The 8,849-nt window shown below is 38.4% G+C and overlaps 1 protein-coding gene across 1 annotated transcript in view; it reads right to left on the reverse strand.

The window, feature by feature from the left end:
- Positions 1 to 7,144, reverse strand: part of LOC140227913 (uncharacterized) — a 34,553-nt gene extending 27,409 nt beyond the window's left edge. The window contains exon 1 of the mRNA XM_072308297.1: positions 7,079 to 7,144. The gene's annotated coding sequence lies outside the window, so the exon portion shown is untranslated. The remainder of the gene's footprint in view (positions 1 to 7,078) is intronic.
- Positions 7,145 to 8,849: the final 1,705 nt, after the last annotated feature.

Here is an 8,849-nt window from a genome sequence, read left to right on the forward strand (position 1 = left end):
CACACACACACACCACAAACACATCTGCATCATATAGTTTACATGGAAGGCTTGGGTTACCTTTGCACACATCACTGATGGTATTTGTTCCTTCATTCATCGGCTGCTCCACTCTGCCCTTGCGCCCTCTTCCTTTAACTTTGTGTTTTCCTGTTCACTTATTGCTTTTTGTTTTGACTGAATAAACAGCAATAAACCTGTTCATTCCATCAACCCTACTTTCCTTTCCTCTTTGTCAACTCAGCCAGTTCTGGACACATTCAGTCCTGACATGTGTATGATTATAATAAGTTTTCAGCACAGAAGATTAAAAAATGGCATATCTCTATTGACTGTACCGTTTCAAATACAGCTTTAAAGTATTTTTTCCAGTAAATCATGTGGAAGGGATAGCATACAAATTAGATAAAATTTTTAATGATTTTCTTTGCTATGGTACATTATTAAGTCATGATAGTCTACAGAGTGTATGTTTTCACATCAAAAGTGTGACATGCACTTTCAGCACACATAGGAGAAGCCAGTTTAAGCACTATACTGTGTATTACAGATACAGTAAGTGCGAATACATTTCACATTTAGATTTGCTTCCCCATTAATACATCTGCAGTGAATAATCAAAATATTCCATGAAAAATGTACATTTAAAAGAGTGCATTAAGGGAAGCAGCTAGTTCCAGTTAAGCACTTTACTCCTGGTGCCCTACGCCATGGGTTGGATGAAACAGATGAGATGCAGGATTGGAAGTTCTTTTGTTTAAAGAACTGTATGCATAATGACAAAACACAAAAAAGTACATGTAGCTCACGCAACAGTCATTTTGCAATGCTGGTATGCTGGAAATTAGAGAATATTTATTGGTTTCCACGTTAACACAGGTTGCAATTTATTTTTTTTTTTTAAATCAGCAGTTCTACCTTTAATTGCTTTAAATGCATCCTCAAATTTTTCATCTAAAATCAAATCACGAGGATGTATTTACAACAGGTAAAATGTTTAAATGCTAGAGATAATGCTGACAACTTTCAATTTGGTGTTGACACTCTGGGGGAAGGGATTAAGTTTGGCTGAAAAAATTAGTGAATTGTTCATACCGTTAATAAAATGGGTTTAAGAATTTAGGCAATCAGAGGTGATAAAATGAGTCACTTGTGCTCTCTTTATTTTTTTCACTATTATTATTAATGCAAGGAAGTGCAAAAAGTTTGCAGCAAAACAGTACATCTGCACTGCATGTTTATCAAGTGGCAGATTACAGATTGCTTTGTGCAGCTGTTTAAAATCGTGAGTCCACCTGAAGCATCAACCCCGATGATTGCTCTGATTCACGCCGTCATCAGCATGGCTGGTTGAAGAGCAGCGCCATTGTACTATAAAACATGATATTTTCGCGGCATGAAATTTTTGCGAATTGGAGCCGACGGCCTTTTTCGTGGCATTAAATTTCACAAGTTGCCTCTAATATTCAATGCATATAGTGTAGACAAGAACTGTCACCTGCAATTTAATTTCGCAAATCTTGGCTCTCACAAAATTTGCTGAATTAAAATGCATTATGTGAACATTCCTCGTTTTACAGTATTGCAATGCACAGTTTTATCAGTTCAGTTCAGTTTATTCACCATCAATTTAGGAGTATAAAATAAAAAGATACACAAAATACATAACTATATACAAAGTAAACATAAACAAAACAGAAAACAATTGAACTTGATGGTGGGAACCCAAGATGAAGCAGTGCTTATAGATAAGGGCCCCAGTAATGCTTAAATATTAATATTATGTAAAACAAACAAACAAAAGAATCAATATGCATTTCAAGTTTGTACATTTGGTTTGGTGAGAAAGGGAAAAGGGAAAAAACAGCATGCATACATATGCATAGATACCATGGCAAACAACGGCAAAAATCCAGGAGAGATGAAAAAAAGAAGAAGAGAAAACAAGGTGAGTATGATTGGAAAGGTGGGAGTATATAAGTGAAAGATGGACTCGAGACTATAGTGCTCTCACAAGCAATGATTTTCATTCATGTGAGTACAAAGTGTGAGTAGGATGACAATAGATTTGTCAATTTTCCCTCAGAAGGAGCATATTAAAGGACAATCACTTAAATCATGATAAAGTAGAACTATGCTTTATGTCTTCTGGAAGAGCATTCCATAGTTTTGGGAATTTTACTTGGAATGAGTTCAGAGCTTATGCTGTGCGTACCTTTGGTTGTCGCATGTGAATTTCTCTGACGGGTATCATACAAATGAACCTAGAGCTATCTAATACGAATAAATCATTGAACATATTTGGTAATAATCCAGCGTGACGCTTGTACATGAAAACTAAAGAATTAAATAATATTGAATCAGTTATAGGTAATACACGAAGCTGAGAAAACTGGCTACTCGTGTGGGCATAAATACAAGAATTAGTTTTAACTCTATCTTTTTTGAAGTATTTCTATTTTTCAAAGTTGACTTTTGTATGTATGACCCCAAATGATGTTACAATAATTCAAATGTGGCATTATACATTGTAATACTATTATACAATATTTTAAGTACGGTTTGGGGTAAAATGTGCTTCAATCTTCTAAGAACACCAAGGCTTTTTGATATCTTGAGTGAAATGGCACTGATGTGAGGCCTCCAGGAAAGATATTCATTTAATACAATACAAAGAAATTTTATATTATCCACCATTGACAGAGCGTGGCCTCCGATACATACAGCTGATATCATACATCCTACAATGATAGATCCATTTTATGAACCAAGTCCAAAAGAGCACAGGTTTAAGCTTGTGACAGTAGTGGAGATACAGCACATTTAACTCTTGGGTACTCACAATGTTGTGCAATATGAACCATTTATACAATACCTAAAAAGAATGATAGCAATCTGATCGGTTGATTGTTCATCATGTGACATGGAGTTATAAGTACCATCATGTATTGTCTCTGTCAGCCATGCAATTTTGTGAGAGCAACAATGGATATATGGCTGACCTCATCAATTTCCATTCACTACCATGTTGAACTCAAGATTGACTCAAAGCTTTTGTACCATTGCTCTGATGTCACAATATACAAATATTTGCCACACCCACTCAATAACTACAAGTGCATTTTAGAAAAGTGTTGTGTCCACCATATATTTAGCGAGTCTAATATTTTGCGAATCGCAACTTCCTGACAATTTCGTGAGCGATTAATTTCGCAATTGTGGAGTACAGCGTTGAATGGAGAAAGGTATGCGTGCACATCACATTCTTGTCAAGATCAGACTTAATAGTTTTGGGTGTTTTTAAATTCGTGAATAACACCCGACTAGCAAAATTTGCAAAAATAAAAACCTTGCGAAATATTTGAGGATCGGTGTGAACTACAATAAACCAAGAAATAGTGTATGGTCTATACTCGTGCAATGGAACAAGATTTTGGTGAAAGATCAGTTACATTATTCAACTCGGCTTTGCCTCATTGAATAGAGTGCCTCTATCTTTCACCTTGAGCGAAATCTTGTACCATTGCACTCGTGACCATTCACTATTTGTATATATCCATACAACACCTATGGGAATGTAGCTATCCGATTGGTCGATTGCCCATCACGTGACATTTAGCTAAAAGTTCCATCGTACACTGTGGCTGTCAGCCATGCAAATTTGTTTGAGCAAAAATGGATAGCGCTGGCTGATGTCACCCATTTCCATTGACTCCCATGTTAAACTCACAATTGACTTGAAGTTTTTGTTCCATCGCATGGCTCTGATCCAATGTCAACATAAACAAACATTTGCCACATGCACTCAACAATTACAAGCGCGCTTACAAGCACATACATTTGTACTTTTGTCACTCATTTTTGTAAACAACTTCATCGACTGATCGGCTTCAGGTACAGTGTACATACAATGTACATACACGATGACTGTGACTGTGCGGCTGCTCATTCATCTTTCACGGAAAATGGTGCCCATTTCTGTGCTAAATTCAAGAATCTGTGTGGACTACATCTGTTTTGACTTTCGAGGTGTTGCATAAAACAAATATTGTATGGTTTTTACTCGTGCAATGGAACAAAATTTCGCACTCGGTGAAAGATAAGGTGCACTATTCCACTCGGCTTCGCCTCGTTGAATAGAGCGCCTCTATCTTTTACATCGTGTGAAATCTTGTACAGTTCGACCTCGATTATCTGGCCTCCTTTTATCCGGAAATCTCTATTATCCGGACGCATTCACAAAGTGAAGGACTTTTTGTTTTCATCCAAAAATTGAGAAAAAACAGTGACTTTCAAGGATCTATTTCACTAATTTCGTAAGATGTGCATGATAGGTTTCTCAATATCTAATGAGGTAAAACATGTATCATTTTCACATAAAGATATACTTTATTTTTGTGAAGAATTGATGACTTAATATGACTCGGTCCAGAGGAACCTGAGAGAGCTCCACTGAATTGACTGCCAGCGCATGCGCACACATCACATGCGCACAAACCCAAATCCATTGACTGGATAAGATGTCTGTGTGCGCATGCGCTGGCCGTTAATTCAGTGTAATTCTCCCAGGTTCCTCTGGATCGAGTCACATTAAGTCATCAATTTGAACAGAAAGGGACTATTGGCAGAACTAAACGTTGCACGAACCCTGTTGTCAATACTTCAAATTTACTGGTAAGTCTTTAAATTGAAGAAATTTTTCGATTTTAAGTTGATATTTGTCCGCTATACTAATCTGTCATGATCGTGAATGCTACAATGCGTAGCCCCATTACGCTATGCGTATGGGGCTGCTGGTCGTAGTTAGTCTAGACCTAACTATACACAGCCCAGTCGCCGCTGTACATACGTAGCGCAACAGGGCTGTACCAACGAAGCTCCAAACACGAAGAGGGTCCAACGATCGCATGCGATCGGATTGAATTTTGATACTTTAGATCATTTTTTTGTCACTTCAAACTCATCTGACGAACAAAATGATAATGAGACTTCATATCTATGCTATGAATATTGAAATTTAGATTTAATAACTTACCTAAAATGATGGTTATATGCAGCATGTGTGAACGGTTCACGAACGGTACATCGTCTTTCACGCCAGGCCATTTCCAATATCCGGGAGGTCACATGATCTGAATGCCCTTTCAAAAGGTCACGCTGTCGACCGTGCTGCTACACCAACACTCAAGCAGCGCATCGCACGCACGCAAAAGATTTCCGCAGAGATCAAGGCGCCATTTTGAATTCTGCAACAATGAACCCTGACGGTGTTAGGGAATCCGCCAGAAAGTATCATTTTTTGGTTCCACGGACTTATCACGAGGGCTCTCAATGGACTTACGAACCTTCTGTAATACAAGCATGCACTTAAGGTGAGTAACGTTTGGTAACGTGTACATTGTTTATAAAGAACTTATGAATTTTCATAAGTTTTGTAGTTGTGTTGCGGTTCCCCACTTTGTAGGTGCCCGCTCGTTGGTCAGACGCTGTATTCGCGTAGCGTATTAACAGCGTCTGGTCGAGCTAGTCTAGACCTAGACTAGAGTACAGTTGTAGATCTAATCATTTCTGTTTGCAACAGGGGCAGTTTCATTCATTCAAGGCCCAATCAGGTGCGAGAGTACCCTCACTTCCCATAACACTAGCGAATAACTCCAGTTTTCGTGTAGCCCGACCAGACGCTGTTAATACGCTACGCGAATACAGCGTCTGACCAACGAGCGGGCACCTACAAAGTGGGGAACCACAACACAACTACAAAACTTAAGAAAATTTATACGTTCTTTATAAACAATGTACACGTTACCAAACGTTACTCACCTTAAGTGCATGCTTGTATTACAGAAGGTTCGTAAGTCCATTGAGAGCCCTCGTGATAAGTCCGTGGAACCAAAAAATGATACTTTCTGGCGGATTCCCTAACACCGTCAGGGTTCATCGTTGCAGAATTCAAAATGGCGCCTTGATCTCTGCGGAAATCTTTTGCGTGCGTGCGAAGCGCTGCTTGAGTGTTGGTGTAGCAGCACGGTCGACAGCGCGACCTTTTGAAAGGGCATTCAGATCATGTGACCTCCCGGATATTGGAAATGGCCTAGCGTGAAAGACGATGTACCGTTCGTGAACCGTTCACACATGCTGCATATAACCATCATTTTAGGTAAGTTATTAAATCTAAATTTCAATATTCATAGCATAGATATGAAGTCTCATTATCATTTTGTTCGTCAGATGAGTTTGAAGTGACAAAAAAATGATCTAAAGTATCAAAATTCAATCCGATCGCATGCGATCGTTGGACCCTCTTCGTGTTTGGAGCTTCATTGGTACAGCCCTGTCGCGCTGCGTATGTACAGCGGCGACTGGGCTGTGTAGATTCTATAGATCTAGTTAGTTTTCGTGGGACTCGGCACACTCAACGCTCTTTAGCTGTTAATTATATCGATGAATGAAACTGCCCTGCTGCAAGTAAACAGGTATCGTCACAACACTGTGACAGAATCTGGAATAGTGGAAGTAAAATTCAGGGAAAGGGCAAAATCATTCATCATGTTATAAATTAGACTAACAGTTAACAGATTTCTTGTAGAAGTGCATGCACACGTTGGGCAGAACAAACCCCACGTAAACTCCCATGTAAATTTTACACACTGCTCGATGTTGCTAGTTGGAGTTTGGGGCCTAAATAGTCAACATAATCATGAGAACGCCGAATATCACGCGAGTCAGCTGAGACGTGCATGCAATATCGCGCATCGGCACACATCACATCACAGTCATAATCATCACAGAAGCATCTCGACGCACCTGTGTACCCTGCTTTGATCCCTGCCTACACCTAACCCACTCTTGTAAGAACCGTTTGGTCAGCACTGTTCGTTCCATACCGATCCAACGCAAACGTACAATACCTCGCCCGAAAGGTGAGGACGGGGACGCAACGTAAACAATGCAATGATACTTTGTCTCTGGACATGCTCCAGAATTGATAACATAAACTTGAAACACATCAACTAATCAAGTCAGTATAGCAAATTCACACATTTTCTCTGACATGTGCTGGTAAATCAGAAATTCTCACCAGTTTTAAGCTTACATCCAACGGCCCCTCCGAGGGTGAGCTCGTAGCACGTTCGCCTTCGACGAGTTATCCATCTTGCTAATAAAACGACGCCCTCTGTCGTTACTCTCTTTACACGTTGAAAGTTTGTACCGGTAATCATCATGAGAGAGACAAAGTTGTCTTGTGTATCATGCAGAAAACAAAACAACAAAATGTTTCTCCAAACAACCAACAACAGCAGACATTTGTCTTCCCAGAAAAAAAGTCAAACTATTAATAATGCAGGATCCTGCTCCTACATTTTAAGTTGACATTTCCTTTCTGATTTGTTCTCATTTTAACATCAAAATACTAGTACGGTACGTACTCAGGCCTAAATGTAAATACATGTACGACAAAGTTTTCAAATCATGGAGCCTTTTGTTGAGAAGAGAACAATAAGGCCTATAGGCCTATAGTAAAATCAAATAATTTGATTTGCACAAAATTCAGTCTTTGTTACCTGCTCGTTCATCCGCAATTCTGAAACACTAACTTCAAGAACCAAACTGTTACTCGTTACCGGTACTTTTTTATAGTGCACCCAATTAAAGCTGTTTTATTTTTAGTCATGCATCAGTTTGATTTAATCTCTTTGATTTCTAACTCTTGATACACTACATGTGGTAGGATGAGTTACTTGTCATGAATTACAGCATCAGTTTATGTTCTTCAATTAGATATAAATTGCTTGGAAACTGTTATATGCTATGGAACGTACTGAAGTTTTTATGTCTGGGGAATTATGGCTATAATATTGGATGATTAGTTATCTCTTCATTTGCTGATTTAGAAACTGTGAAATTATGAACATACAAGTAGGCCTACTAGGCTATAGCTATCTAGGGCCTTATAGGTTTTGTTTATTTCAAAAACATGGTTCCTCCTTGCTTTTATTTAATCTCTTAATCTTTTCTTATTTTCTTCTGTAACGGTTCTTGATGTCGTAGATTATCATTATTAGACCTATTCTTATTAATGATAGAGTGCGAGTATACTCTCAGGAGGTTCTGCACAGTAGAGAGGAACAGGGGCGGATCCAGGAATTCATTCATTCATTCATTCCTGTTTTATTTTCATTTCCAAACAATATACATTGGTATTACTAACATACAAAATGAATGATTCCGTAAAGAGTGGACGCCTTTACAAAATTAATGGGGACACACGCACCCCCCCCCCATATTTTCTTCTTATTTCATTTGTTTCAACAAAAAAAAAAAAATAGATAAAAGGGGGTGCACCCTGTGCACCCCCACCTGGATCCGCCACTGCAGGAAGAAGCCAGAAAAAGATAATTAACAATAACAGAACTGTAATAGGCCAACACATCACAATAGCTATACAATGATGATAATAATGACAATTGCATTATTAGACTCTATTATCATTATCATATACTATTTTATGATTATTACTATTTTTATTATTATCACTGACACTATTAGTATTACTGTTATTATTGTAGTAGTAGTAGTAGTAGTAGTAGTAGTAGTAGTAGTAGTAGTAGTAGTAGTAGTAGTAGTAGTAGTATCATTATTGTTATTATCATCATCATTATCATTTCCGGTTCTCTTCTTCCCCTTCAAAAATGGGCGGGGAATATTATAGGTCATAAGCAAATGAGCAATTGTGTAGAAGACACACTTGTTGCATTCCCTTGGACTCGTGGCATGACCGGCCAACTCGTGGCTAATTCGAGTCGTACGTACCTGTACGTAATCATTCACAGCGTAGCGTGTGTGTTCTT

Source organism: Diadema setosum, chromosome 1, assembly GCF_964275005.1.
Source record: "Diadema setosum chromosome 1, eeDiaSeto1, whole genome shotgun sequence".
NCBI lineage: Eukaryota > Metazoa > Echinodermata > Echinoidea > Diadematoida > Diadematidae > Diadema > Diadema setosum.